Source organism: Chionomys nivalis, chromosome 16, assembly GCF_950005125.1.
Source record: "Chionomys nivalis chromosome 16, mChiNiv1.1, whole genome shotgun sequence".
Taxonomy (NCBI): Eukaryota; Metazoa; Chordata; class Mammalia; order Rodentia; family Cricetidae; genus Chionomys; species Chionomys nivalis.
Genome location: NC_080101.1, coordinates 7,364,551 through 7,377,444, shown reverse-complemented (window position 1 = coordinate 7,377,444; position 12,894 = coordinate 7,364,551). Strand labels below are relative to the sequence as shown.

The following is a 12,894-nucleotide window of genomic DNA, read 5'->3' as shown; positions in this document are numbered from 1 at the left end:
CAACCGTCATTTCAGTTCTAAGGCATCCAATGCCCTTTCCTGGCCTTTGGAGGTCACTGCATGTATGTGGCACACAGACATCCAAAACACCCATACACACAAAAATTAAAAATAAATAAATTTTGGAAAAGAAAAAAGAGACAAACTGGGCGGTGGTGGTCGTTAATCCCAGCCCTTGGGAGGCAGAGAGAGGTGGGGCTACATGGAAAAACCCAGCCAAAAAAAAAAAAAAAAACAAAGACAGAGACAAGTGAAAGCTCCCCTCTTCTCCAACTCCGCACCTCGCCTGTTCCACCTCTGCATGTTAGCTTCGCAAGAAGTTAGAATCCAACCTACTTTCTCCCAACCTAGAAACTGACCACTGGGCATGAGACTGGCTTCAGCTGGCCTATAGCCTCTTACTTATAGACTTCATCTATATTACATCTGTTATTTCATCTATATACAGTTTCAAAATGTTTACATATTTTGAAATAGGAACAGGTTACCTGTCATTGTTTTTAATTGAGGAGGCTTAGAAAGTCAGTGGCAGCAAGGGAACCCTGACGTCACTCATCCAGGGAGACCCATTGCTTCAACCCCTCTTGGTTGGCAGCTGCTCCTGTATTTGGGTCTTTTTGGGAACTCGATGGTCGTGACCTATGGAGTAGAACCCTGGGTGCATTAAGAAAGGATGGTGTCTTAGAGACAGGCACTTGCCAGCATCAATAGAGAAGAGTCAGATTTCATGCTGTTGACAGAACACCCCAAACCCTCAGGGTACTCAACAGCATGGTCATTTATTGCCTGCCTCAAGTCCAAGGATGAAATACATCAGCTTTGAAAGACCCAGTGAAAACAGACAAAACTGAAAACATAATTTGTACAGTGTTTTGATTTCCTTAACTGGGACTACCCTGCAAATGACTAAAATCAGATATACTTAAGTGTGATGCACATGGTATTTTTAAAAGATTACACATTCACAGTGCAGGTAAGTGAGAACAGCACAGGTGTTCAGCGAACATTTCTCCTCCTTGCCATCCCTCATTCTTACCAGGATAGATTGCTGCTAGGTTTGGATTTTGAAGGGGTGTCTTTTTTGCTGTTGTTTTTGTCTTAGAATGTTACACAACAGGAATGAATATTCTTTCTTTTATATTTATTTATTTTACGTATTTAAGTGTTTGGCCTGCATGTATGTAGGTGCGCCATGAGGATGCCTGGTACTTATGGAGGTCAGCAGAAGAACCAGATCCTCTGGAGCTAGAACTGCAGTCACAGACGGCTGTGAGCAACCATATGGATACTAAACCTAGGTCCACGGCAAGAGCAGATGTACTCTTAACCATGGAGTCATTGCTCCAAGCTCAGAAGTACACATTCTTATACAGGATGTATTCTTGTATTGTCAAGGCATAGTTCCCTCTATGTGGTTCTACCATGAACAATTTTAGCACATCTTTTCAGTTATCCGGATGCAGAAAACCCCTGCATTCATTTACACACTCATGGGGCCCACTATGTGGACACTGTGGCCCGTTAAACACAATCCTGCACAACGAGATATGTTCTAATTCTAAGACTTTGAAATGCAAAATCCAGTGCGGCTGTGAATGAGGTTGTGCATAGCATTCTTTTGCATTGGGACAACCATATTTGCAAGAGAAGGTTTCTAAAGTGGTATTTTTGTAGAAACTAAAACTTGTGTCTCTGTAATCAGGGTTGCTACATAGGAGCGTCCCACAGCATCCTCCACTGGCGACAATGCCTGGGAACACTCACTCTCCACTGGATACTTCCTCCCCCTCCCAGGGTTTTGACGATCTCATTCATCAGAAAGCCTCAATGAGATTTTACTTTGTAGCTTTCTAATCATGACTGATATGAAGCAAATTTCATATGAAATTTGTATTTTCATTCTACTCCATTCCTATTCTTTTTTATTATGGTTTCTTCTCATAGTGGTTTGTACTGGGGAGATTCGCTTTCTATGATATAAATAACACATAGCCCTTGCATCTTGCTTAAGCATCTTCTGATATTTTACCCATAGAGCATTTCCCTCTTTCTTTTGTCTTTATTGGGGTGTTTATCAACTTTATATGGCCTCTGGATTTTTCGTCTAAAATTTGATAACTTTTATGTAACTTAACTTGTATTTTCCTTGAGCCAGGATACTAATATGTCTCAAGCTTGTGATCCACTTGTCTCAGACCCTGAGTATTGTAATTACATGCATGTTTCAGCATAGTTGACCTAAATGTCAATCTTTCTTTCTACTGTGCCAAGGGGAGTGTCTTTGTGTGTTTGTTTCCTAGAAGGCAGACTATGATTCTAACATGATTTTTGGAGAGCTATATTTTGCCTCTTCTGATTACATTTCCATCTTCATTAAATACCACATATACTTGAGTCTATTCCTGCAGAGATACCACACTGTTTTAATAATTGAGACTTAAAAATAGGTTTTACATTCAATCATTCGGGTTCCTTTGAATAATTCTACACAGTATAAATTTATCTGCTGTGAGCAGAAATAGAGCTGATTTCCCAAAGCCAAATGCATGGTTTCTGAGGTAAGAGTCACACAGCATCCATGAGATCGACCTTCCCCTTTCATTTATGTTCCCTGAAAACCCACAGCCCTCTCCACCCCACAGGTCTCATTAAACCTGCTACTTACGGGTATGGTACCATGCTTCCGCCTCCCTCCATTGTGCTTCCCAGGCTCTCACAGACCTCTAGACACAAAGAGCACTTTATCTGCACCCCATACTACTGAATGAAAATCCTAAATGTTTTTCTAGGGAACAAATGCTCATTAATTTTTAATAGAGTCATTATAGAAATATATGAGCCCAACAATGTATGCAGACCAGTTTTAAACATGAATAAGGAATAAAAGGAGCATGGTTGAGACTCTTGAGTTTGTTTCTTGGCATTCAAAAAAGCATTGTCTGCATCCTATCTCCTAATTAGCTTTATCCCATGCTCCTGCCACCTTCCGGCTGGAAGGACAGGTGATCCCTGGCAGCAGAGAGACTAGAAAGAATTAGTTCCCTCACCAGAAGGCTCAGAGAACATCTCAGAAGAGAAGGTAGGGAGACCCTAAGAGCTGGAAGATGGGGTGACAGAGTCTGTGAAATGGGAGGTCTGTGAAATGCTGCTTGCTGGGTATGGCATGGCTAACACACTCAGGAACACACAGCATTCATTACTTGTGCAAAACCTTCATTCTATCCAGTCGGGTAAGGCTTCAGTGTAGGTGGGAGAGGTGCTCTCCGGGCTGTAGCCCTTTCTGAGGAGGTACTGGTCATTGACAGCCTCTGGGAGATGAAAAATGATTCCTTCTGAGAAGGTGGTAGGTTTCCCATCCTCAAGTGCATGGCCCCACACTAAGACTGGAATTGGGAGAAGGACATCTTGGGTGGGATTTTGCGGAGGGTTAGAGGAATTAACTGAATCTTGATATAATTACAGTTCATTGCAAACATGAATGAAATTATTAAAAATAAAGAAAAACAAGGTTTTAAAAATAAAGGAATGAGAAGGAAAGAGAGTGGAGTGGAGGGGGAACTGTTGTCCTAGAACTAACATTGGAGTCATTCTTAAAAACATCTGGCATTGATATTTTTGCTTGTGGTTCTAAATAAAGATAGACCTGCTACTTAGGTAGTCGTAGGTCTCAGAAGTGGGGACTCCATGCAATTCCCATTATTAGAAATCTAATTTCTCCATCCTCAGCCCCTCCATAATAGAGGCGCCCTCTCCTCTCTATCCTCAATTAACAACTGTCAAGAAGTGGTTGGTGCCCCAGAGTTTGAAACTACCCAGTGTTTGAGACAGAAGATACAAATACAAGACCCATGTTATCCTCTTGTACCAAAGCGTCAGATGCAGATCCTTACTGGTGATATTAGGATCACCATTGTCCCGATTATGACACTTTAAATATGTGGGTGCATATCGGGTGAGCAGCACGGGGAAAACAGACTAGGGTACCGCGGAAGATGAACCCCAAGACAGGCAAGGAGGGTGGGATGCAGAGGGTCTAGGTGGAACAGAGGGTTCTTTCCCTTTCAAGAGCTTCAGGGCTCTCTCACCTCCCCTGTCAAGGCCCCGCTCCTACCAGACTGTCTGGAGGACCAGCTAACTCTGCTGTCCTCGCCCTCAGCCCAGAGGAAACTGTCCTAACATCGGAGCTGCCGTATGCTCTCTCCTGCACCTGTGCACACACGTGCGCTCTGACGTGCATTCGCGTCATACTAATGTCTCACACTGTCATGCACTCTCTCTCTCTCACACTCGGATTCCCACTCCCACACCCATGCCTCTTTGGTTCACTCACCTCACGTGGGCACACTTTGCTCCTCTCCCATTCATGTGTGGGCTGGTATGGCGACACTCCCCACTGACACTCCCTTCACACGCATTTCCACAGTGGCGCACACCTGTGCTCTTGCTCCGTCTCCTCCCACACACTGTCCCTACGTCACACTCCTCTACACATTCTCCTCATCGCGACTCGTTCTCATTCCTCACTCAGTCATCCATCCTTCACGTTCACTTTCTTCTGCTTCTGTCTGCGCGGCCCTGCACCCATACTCTTTATTATTTCACAGATTTTGCTTGTTAGCAATTCCTTGGTGACAAAGCAAAGGCAGGGGCCTCTGTGTGGCCCCCACAGCAGCCTGGCCCTGTGCACACAGGCACTTGTTATGAAACCCCCAGTACTGAGGGATACGAACAACTCCTTATCTCTTTATTTTGCGGTAATAACTTGGAGGTGGACCCTTACCTACTAACACATGGTAAATCTATAAGAAGAAAAAATGACCCCCGTGAGGTTTTCATTTTCTTTTTTAATAACATGGGGCTCAGTTGTCCGAAGGCATAAAGCTTTGTTCAAAATATCAAAATAACCCAGCCCTCTATAGTCTCTCTTCATGTTCATCAAAATGACAATGGGAGCAGAGTCACAGAATGACAGACATCAGCAGAATCCCAGAGACCCCAAAGGCCATCAGCACTCCATGTGTGCTGTGTCTGCAATCTGCAGTTCATTCTCCAGACTGTGAAATACATCTGAACAGTGCCCTCCTGCTCAAGGAGGTGAATCACGTGCACTGTAATTATGAGGGAAACCCACAGCAAGGAGTCCCAAATACCACGCAAGATGAGCCATTGTGTACGGAGGAAAATCTATTCTCTGTCTTCATTGATTTCACCCTGACTTTAATTTATACATAATTATGTGCTATCAAAAGAGTGTGAAGGCTTCTGAGCTAAAACTCTGATGCCCACTCAGCAGAGCCTGGTGGATCACCGGCATTACTCCCCAAGTTCAGGAACAGGCACTGTGTTCTGTGTGCAAGATGAGGGAGACTTTTAGACAGCATTTGTTCAGGGTAGAGAGGACCCCCACCAACATGTAGGCAAGGGAGCATACACCTGAAGGGCAAGGTCATGGAATCTGTAAAAGGAGAAGGAAAGAAGTGACCACCGTCTCATTTTTGCCACGATGCCCAGTTATTTCCTGAATCTACATATAGAATTTGAGAGTAACACATTTGTTTATGGTAAGGACATTATATATGATTGGTTTTTCTTCTGTATGACATTACTGGCTTCCTAAAAAGTGCTACTTATACAAGATGGATGGATGGGTAGATAGAACAATAGATGGATGGATCGACGGATGGATGGAAGGATGGATGGATTTTTTCAGTCATAGAACAAACACCAAAAACAAAAGTGAAGGAAATACTGATTTCTTTTCTTCACCCCCTAAATCATCAGTCACTAGAATTTAAGACCTTTATTCCTCTCCATTTTTGCTGTTTTGAAAAATAAGAATTATTTATGTGGGACAGTCTCCTGCATGCTCTATCTCCTTGAAAAAGAATGGACCTGCCACGTGAAGACAGTGTACACAATTTCTCTCTAAGAGTGCAAGAGCAGAAAAGAAGCAATTCAAATGAACCTGGGGTCCAGCCTTTGCACACTGCTTCCAACTGTAATTATTTTGCATCTCCTCAATAATCTACCAAATTATAATTATGTACATGAGGCTTTCAGGTGAAATTCAGTTTTGTGAGGTAGAGAGTTTCATTAGCCAAAATTTAGTGGTTTGGGGGAAAACAGAATGGGTGTTTGGCATGGCAGAATGGGGTTGTTATAAGACTGCCACGGACTGTGGAAGCTGCACCCCACTGTGTGGCAGGGCAGGTGCATCTGAGCGATGACGACAATGCAGAATGAGGTCGGAGAGCGGTGGGAGTGCACACCTGGCGTACAGAGCTTGTGAGCGATCCGGGCGAAATGCAAAGCCTGCAAGTAGTAAGAAGCAATTGGACGGTACAGAGAAAGGACATCTTGGGTGGCAGGTGCTGCGGGCATGGGATGAGATGGAGAAGGATGAAATATCGACACACATGAAAAGATGTGGCTGAAGCTGGAGACAGTTCCATAGCCGGATTCCCCCTGTGCACCTATGTGCGCTGTGTTCTGAGGAATGCATCTCAATTATTTAGGCTCTAGTTTTCTGCAGATTTTCGTGCCTTCATGTGTGATTCCAAGCAGAAATTGAAACATGAAATTCAAAGCTTGGGTTTGCCTGAATTATTCTGCTTACTCATTATCTCAATGCCAGGTGTGTGCTAACTTCTCTAGCCACTGTGGGTTGGAGTCTCTGGAGGCTCCCCTCTCTTCTAAGAATCTTCTACGGGAGAAGTGGAAAAAACTTCAGTCCACAAATTAATTATTACTAATATAAAAATCATGAAAATCTACATTCCAAAGAAAATTTATATAGAAAAATATCCTAAGGCATTATCCAGTTTAGTACCCAAGGCTTTCAATTCATGCCTAGAATTAGTCATCTTTAATCTAGTTCCTTATGCCAGAGCTGAATACCTAAGGGCCATTCTACAAAAAAGAATTAGGAACTGTTTGTTAGTGGATGTCTGAATTCAGAAGGAGACGGCGCAAAAACACCCAGGACCACACTGCAGCCCGTCTTCTTGATGGCTGACATCACACCCACCCGAAGCCTGACAAGAATGGCTCAGTCAAAAATGTCCAAGCCCTCAGTGCTGGAGGGTTGTATTTTACTTTGTCAAATGTCTGAAATCCCACCAAGTTGTTCTATGCTTTTACTACAGAAAGCAACCCTGTGTTGCTGGCAAAAATCTCACCATCTTCCCGATATTCAAAAGGCCAACTGAGAGACTCACAGCCAGACATTGTGTAGGGGTTTTCTGGCATAGCATCTTTATTCTAGATGCTTCTGTACTCCATATTTTGAAAAATGACTGCATATCTACCGATCTGTTGATGACACAATTAATGTCCAAAGAACCCAAGGTGAACTTCTAAATTAGAGTTTCCAAGACCTATTTTCTATTCCCTTGATATTTGCTTAATACATACACTGGCTTGATCAGACAGGCAGCGAGGAACTTACCTGTAATTTCTACAAGTCAGAAACCTTAAAATGCATGTTATTGTTCTCTAATATCTTTCTCCTTTTTACATTTTTATTGTTCATGCATGCATGCTCACAGACACATGCATGTGCACGTGTGTGTGTAGGTACACATGATGGAGGAAAAGAATCCTTACAAGTTGTCTTCTGACTTCTGCATGTGCACACACAAAACAGAAAGAAAAATAGGAAGAAAGATTATCTTTCGAGTATGTCATGCACTTTGTCCATATTCACCCCACCCCTTCCTCCTTCCGCTCTTGCTTCTTCCAGATAATCTTGTTTCTGCCTTCATGCTATGCTGTAAATGACTTTGTGTATCTGTATGAAATCTAAGCTCTACAAATTAGTAATAATATGTGATATTTCTGAGTTTGGATTATGTTGTTTAATACGATGATCTCCCTTCTCTACTGACATAATTTCATGAAATCCCAGCCTGTATGCATGGCACGTTCTTTAGTCGTGCATCTGCTGCTGAAAACCTATGCTGATCCCACAGTTCGTTACTATGAATCATAAGGCAATAAACATAGATGTGCAGATATCTTTGTGGTATGCTAGTTTAGAATCCTTCAGCTGCATATCCAGGAGTGGCACAGCTGGATCATATGGCACTTCTATTTTTAGTTTTTTTCTACACTGTTTTCCATAGGGTCGGTGCTAATTTACATACTCACCAACAGTAGAATTCTACTTTCTGGGAATCCTTGGCAGCATTTGTCCTTGTTTGGTTTTGTGACAACATTAGCTCTGATCTGACTGGGTGGGATAACTCTCAATGTAATTTTAGTTTGTTTTTCCGAAACTGGCTAAAGATCTTAAACATTTTCTTCACAAGTTTATTGGCCATTTATATTTCATCTCAAGAAAAGCCCATTTATTGATTAAGGTGTTTTGGGAGTGTTATTTAGACTTTTTTTTTTTTAGTTCTTTCAATAGTCTAGATATTAATCCTCTGTTATATGTATAGCTACCAAAGCTTTTTTTCTTCAATAGTAGGCTGTGTCTTCACTTAATTGTTTCCTTTGCGTCTGGGAAATTTTTATTTAGTATAATCGCATTTATCAACTCGGGTTATATTTCCTGAGCTACTAGAGCCCTTTCCAGAAGGTCTATATCTATATCCATACTCTGAGGTATTTCCCCTAACAGATTCAGGTCTTATAATAAAGATTCTTGATCCATGTTTAACTGATTTTCATGCTGAGTAAGAGATAAGGCTCGAGTTTCATTCTCTTCCTTGTGGATGAAGTCTTCCCAGCACCACCTGATGAAAAGGTTGTAGATACACAACGTGTGTTTGATTTCCTTTGTCAAAACCAGGTGGTGGTAGTTGAGTGCTTTAATCTCCAGCTTCTTAAACCATGGACTGTGACCCCTACAGAATAGAGTGTGGGAACCACAAACATTTGGCAGTGGTAACAGACTTCTGAATGACCAGTGACCAGAAGTTAACTCACAATCAAGCATGCAGTGAATGGAGCTTTTTGCAGTGCACACCTGTGTTGCATGTGCGACTCCAGCACAGCTTTGGTTTTGAGCTCACATGAGCCCTTTGCACTGTGGCAGCGGAGAGCCCATGCAACATCAGGACCACTGCCAAAAGCAGCGTGACTCCGATTAGATACAAGTGTTTGTGGAGAATTCCGGTGCATTACTATGCACACGAAGGGTTCTGCATTTACTGAATCATAGCCCTTTAATTGCAGAAAACACTTTAAATATTTTTTCTGATAGCATTCTTCAGCCTGTAAATATCAGAATTTTATGTCTTTGGATTGTAGTGTATTACAATTTGATGTTTTCTAAACTAATTTTGGCTTAGGATTAGGATAGAATTTCCAACAATTTCTTAAATGGCCCTGAACATGCTTCTGCCCCTTTGTTCCACATATTTATGTGGAGAAGCACTCTTGGATCAATGATACAATAAAATTATCAGTCAATAGGGTGAACATCTTCTATGCCCTGCAATATAAACATTGCAGCCAAGATTTAAATTTTTATGCAAATATAGACTGACATCTTCCTCTCATTAGTATGTAAATTTTCTTTCAGCTCTTAAAAAAACAGTACATTTGTATCAAACCAAAGAATTGTTTTGAAATCATTTTTTGATTTACAGTCAGTACATGTCTCATTTGTTACCTATTTGCTATGCCTGTGTACTCTAGGCCACATGATAATTCAGATGAGCAGGGGACATGAACGGGAAAGTTTGAGAAGACTGCTGATTCTATTTTTGATCAATGTCACGCTGGTTTTCTTACAACAGATCAGCAGTCTAACTGTGAGTCTTGTTCTGTGATGTCTCAGCAGTGCTCTCTTTGTTCAGGGTTGGTGGACTATATGAGCCTTTTGTTCTTCCACGTGACTTTGAGGATTGCTCTTTCTAGTGGGGAAGAAAGTCATTGGGATTTTATTGAGGATTGCACTGAATCTATGGATCACTTTTGGTAACAGTCACCTTGATACTATTTATTGTGCTTGTCCATGAGTACAGGAGGCCTGTCCATCTTCTGGTGTCTTCCTCAGTTTCTTTATTTAGTGTTTGAACGGTTTCACTGCAGACGTCTTCTTACTTCCCTGTCAGGTTTACTCACAGAGTGTCTTGTTTCTTTATTTATTTGAAGCAAATATACATAGGATTATTTTCCTGACCGTTCTCAGCATGTTCCTTATTGTTTTATCATAAAGTATTTTCTTCTCCTGTGTTTGCATATATGGTATGCACACATGTGTATGTGTGTTCAATTGTATACGGGTACTTGCATGTGTACAGATGTCCATGTATATGTGCTCACATGGCTGTGGAGGCCAGAGGTTGATGATAGTTTTCCCACATTCATTCTCTCCCTTACTCTCTGAGGCCAGTTCTCTCAGCTGAGACCAAAGCTCACTAATATGGTTTTTCTGCCTCGCCAACCAGGGACGTCTCTGCACCTTTTGAGTGACGGAACTGCAGGCAAGTCAACAAACCCTTTCTTCCATATGTGGGAAGAGATCATCATGCTTGCAAGAAGAGGCTTTGTTTTTTGTCCCTTTGTTTTTTGTTTTGTGGTACAGTGTTGAGAATCTGATATATACTGCAAACAAGGATATTTTTATTTCTTCCTTTCCTGTTTCTATCTCTTGTATTCTTTCTCTTCTCCTGTTGCTCTAGCTAAGAGTCTGAGCATTGTACCGAATAAGAATGGGGACCATGGATGTCTGTCTCATTCCTGATATTAGTGGAGATGCCTTTAGTTTACCCAGATGACTGTAAGTTGACCATATATAACCTTCTCTATGGTTAATTCTGGTCCAGCTAGTCACTGGCTCTGCCCCCTGATTCAAAGGAGTGTCACAGTGTAATCAAATACCGTGCAACAACAAATAATTCTTATTATTTTAAGAATGATGTTTTAATACTCATTAACCTTCCTATTCAATGCCCAGAAATGTATGCACCTTAGTGCAGGAATATTTTCTTATCTGAGAAATAGAAATTAAAAACCAACATCCGATACAGTGTTGGTTTTGTCCATTTATTTAAACTGTTGGTGTTCTGAGAAGTGTTCTTTGAAGTACTGACAACATCTAGATTCTGCCTGGCTTTGCCTCCCATGGTGTGCCCCAGTCAGATATTCTAGCTCAATTGTGCAGTAAGAGCTGCAACCACTCAGCATGCCTCTGGTTAACTGACAGCAAATATGATGGGGGAGACTGGCCTGTTTGGGGCCACGAGGGGACGTTCAAAGCTCACTCCATGGAATAAAGACCTAAGTAAAGTGGTACCACAAGAGCTCAGCCTCTCCTCTCAGAGTCTGTGAGAGCACTGGTAGGTCTTCCAAAAGTCTCTGGAATGATGCCTGCCCTGAACACAGGGTCTTCCCTAACCTAGCCATGATACCCTAGCACCTTAGACGATGCCTGTACTGAACACAGGGTCTTCCCTAACCTAGCCATGATACCCTAGCACCTTAGACGATGCCTGCCCTGAACACAGGGTCTTCCCTAACCTAGCCATGATACCCTAGCACCTTAGACGATGCTGGCCTCCCTCAGTTTGTTTCAGGGGAGCACAAACCATCTCCATGCACACAGCAGGTGAAGCCAACTCCAGCTGGTCAGATTCCAGCAGAAAAGGAGGCCTAATGAGTCCCAGTTCAAACCATCAGCATGTGTTTTCTCCTCTGGAAGCAACAGGACACACTACCTCTCTTTTCATCCTGTAGTTAAGTGAGGAGACAGCCTGCTGTCTCTCTGCTGTGGTCGTAGCCCTCTGACAGAGGAGTGGGAGACTTGGGTAAACTTGGTAGAGGGTCGTACTGTGCTCCCCTCTGCTGGCAGCGTGCCTATTAAAACTCCAGCTCAGTCTCAGAAAAGTCCCGGCTTTGCTGGAGATAGCCAAATATTGAAAGATGGCTGTCCTTACTTTGAAGTTTTTATTTTGAGGAAGACAGGACTGCTGAAGATCTAAACCAGAGCTTCAAGTATACAAAGCACGTGCTCTACCAGTGAGCTACACCAGTATCCCACACTCTAGTATCAAGGCACACACTCTACCACCAATGTACACCTGCAGCCCACACCTGAATGCCCAAGGCAACACTCTTCCACCAATGCACACTCCAGTATCCAAGGCACACGCTCTACCACTAAGCTACACCTTCAGGCCACAGGAATAATTTCTTAGCTGAGAAATGCCGTGGCTATATGAGTCTGCCTCCCTTCTGGCTAGAGGAAAACTGAACTGAAAGCTGGAAGAAAGGAGGCAGAGGCCAAGAGAAGTCAGGTAGCCCTACTGGAGGTGATGCTGGAACTTTTCCAGGTAAGCCACAGCCTTGTGGCAATGCACAGATTAATATAGATGGGTTAAATTAAAATGTAAGAGTTAGCCAATAAGAAGCTAGAACTAATGGGCCAAGCAGTGATTTAAATAATTTGATTCCTCTGATTATTTGGGGGCCGAGTGGCCAGAACGACTAAGCGGCCCTCCTCCAACATATAGTGAGTCCAAAGATTGTATGGGGGGAAAAAAGGAGCCAGACTATTGCTCTGTAGCCCTGACTGGACTCAAGTTTCCAGAACTGAACAGTGTCTTTAAAACCCCTTGTCAGTTGTCAGCGGTGGCTTCTTAGCCCTTTCCACGGCACACCGCCACCTGGTGGTGAACGCCCACTTTGGCGCAAGCCCCGTGCCGCAGCCATTGCTGGCAGCTCCTGCTGGCCCTCAACAGCCCTCATCGCAGTTACAAAACTATGCGGTGAGTTTTACACCAAAGGGTTTTGCCTAGCGCTGGTCTTGCCGCTTCCCTGCACCCACCCTACGGTGGCACCCACCTGCTTCCCTACTGCCCCACTCTCTGTGGAATCTGGAAATAGGGACTTACGTCAATATTAGGTAATAGTGACTCACAAACTCATCAGAGGGTCTTCGTA

At 42.9% G+C, this 12,894-nt stretch overlaps 1 protein-coding gene across 2 annotated transcripts in view; it reads left to right on the top strand.

Moving 5' to 3' along the window:
• Positions 1-12,894, top strand: part of Clvs1 (clavesin 1) — a 121,861-nt gene that overhangs the window by 82,513 nt on the left and 26,454 nt on the right. The window lies entirely within an intron of this gene.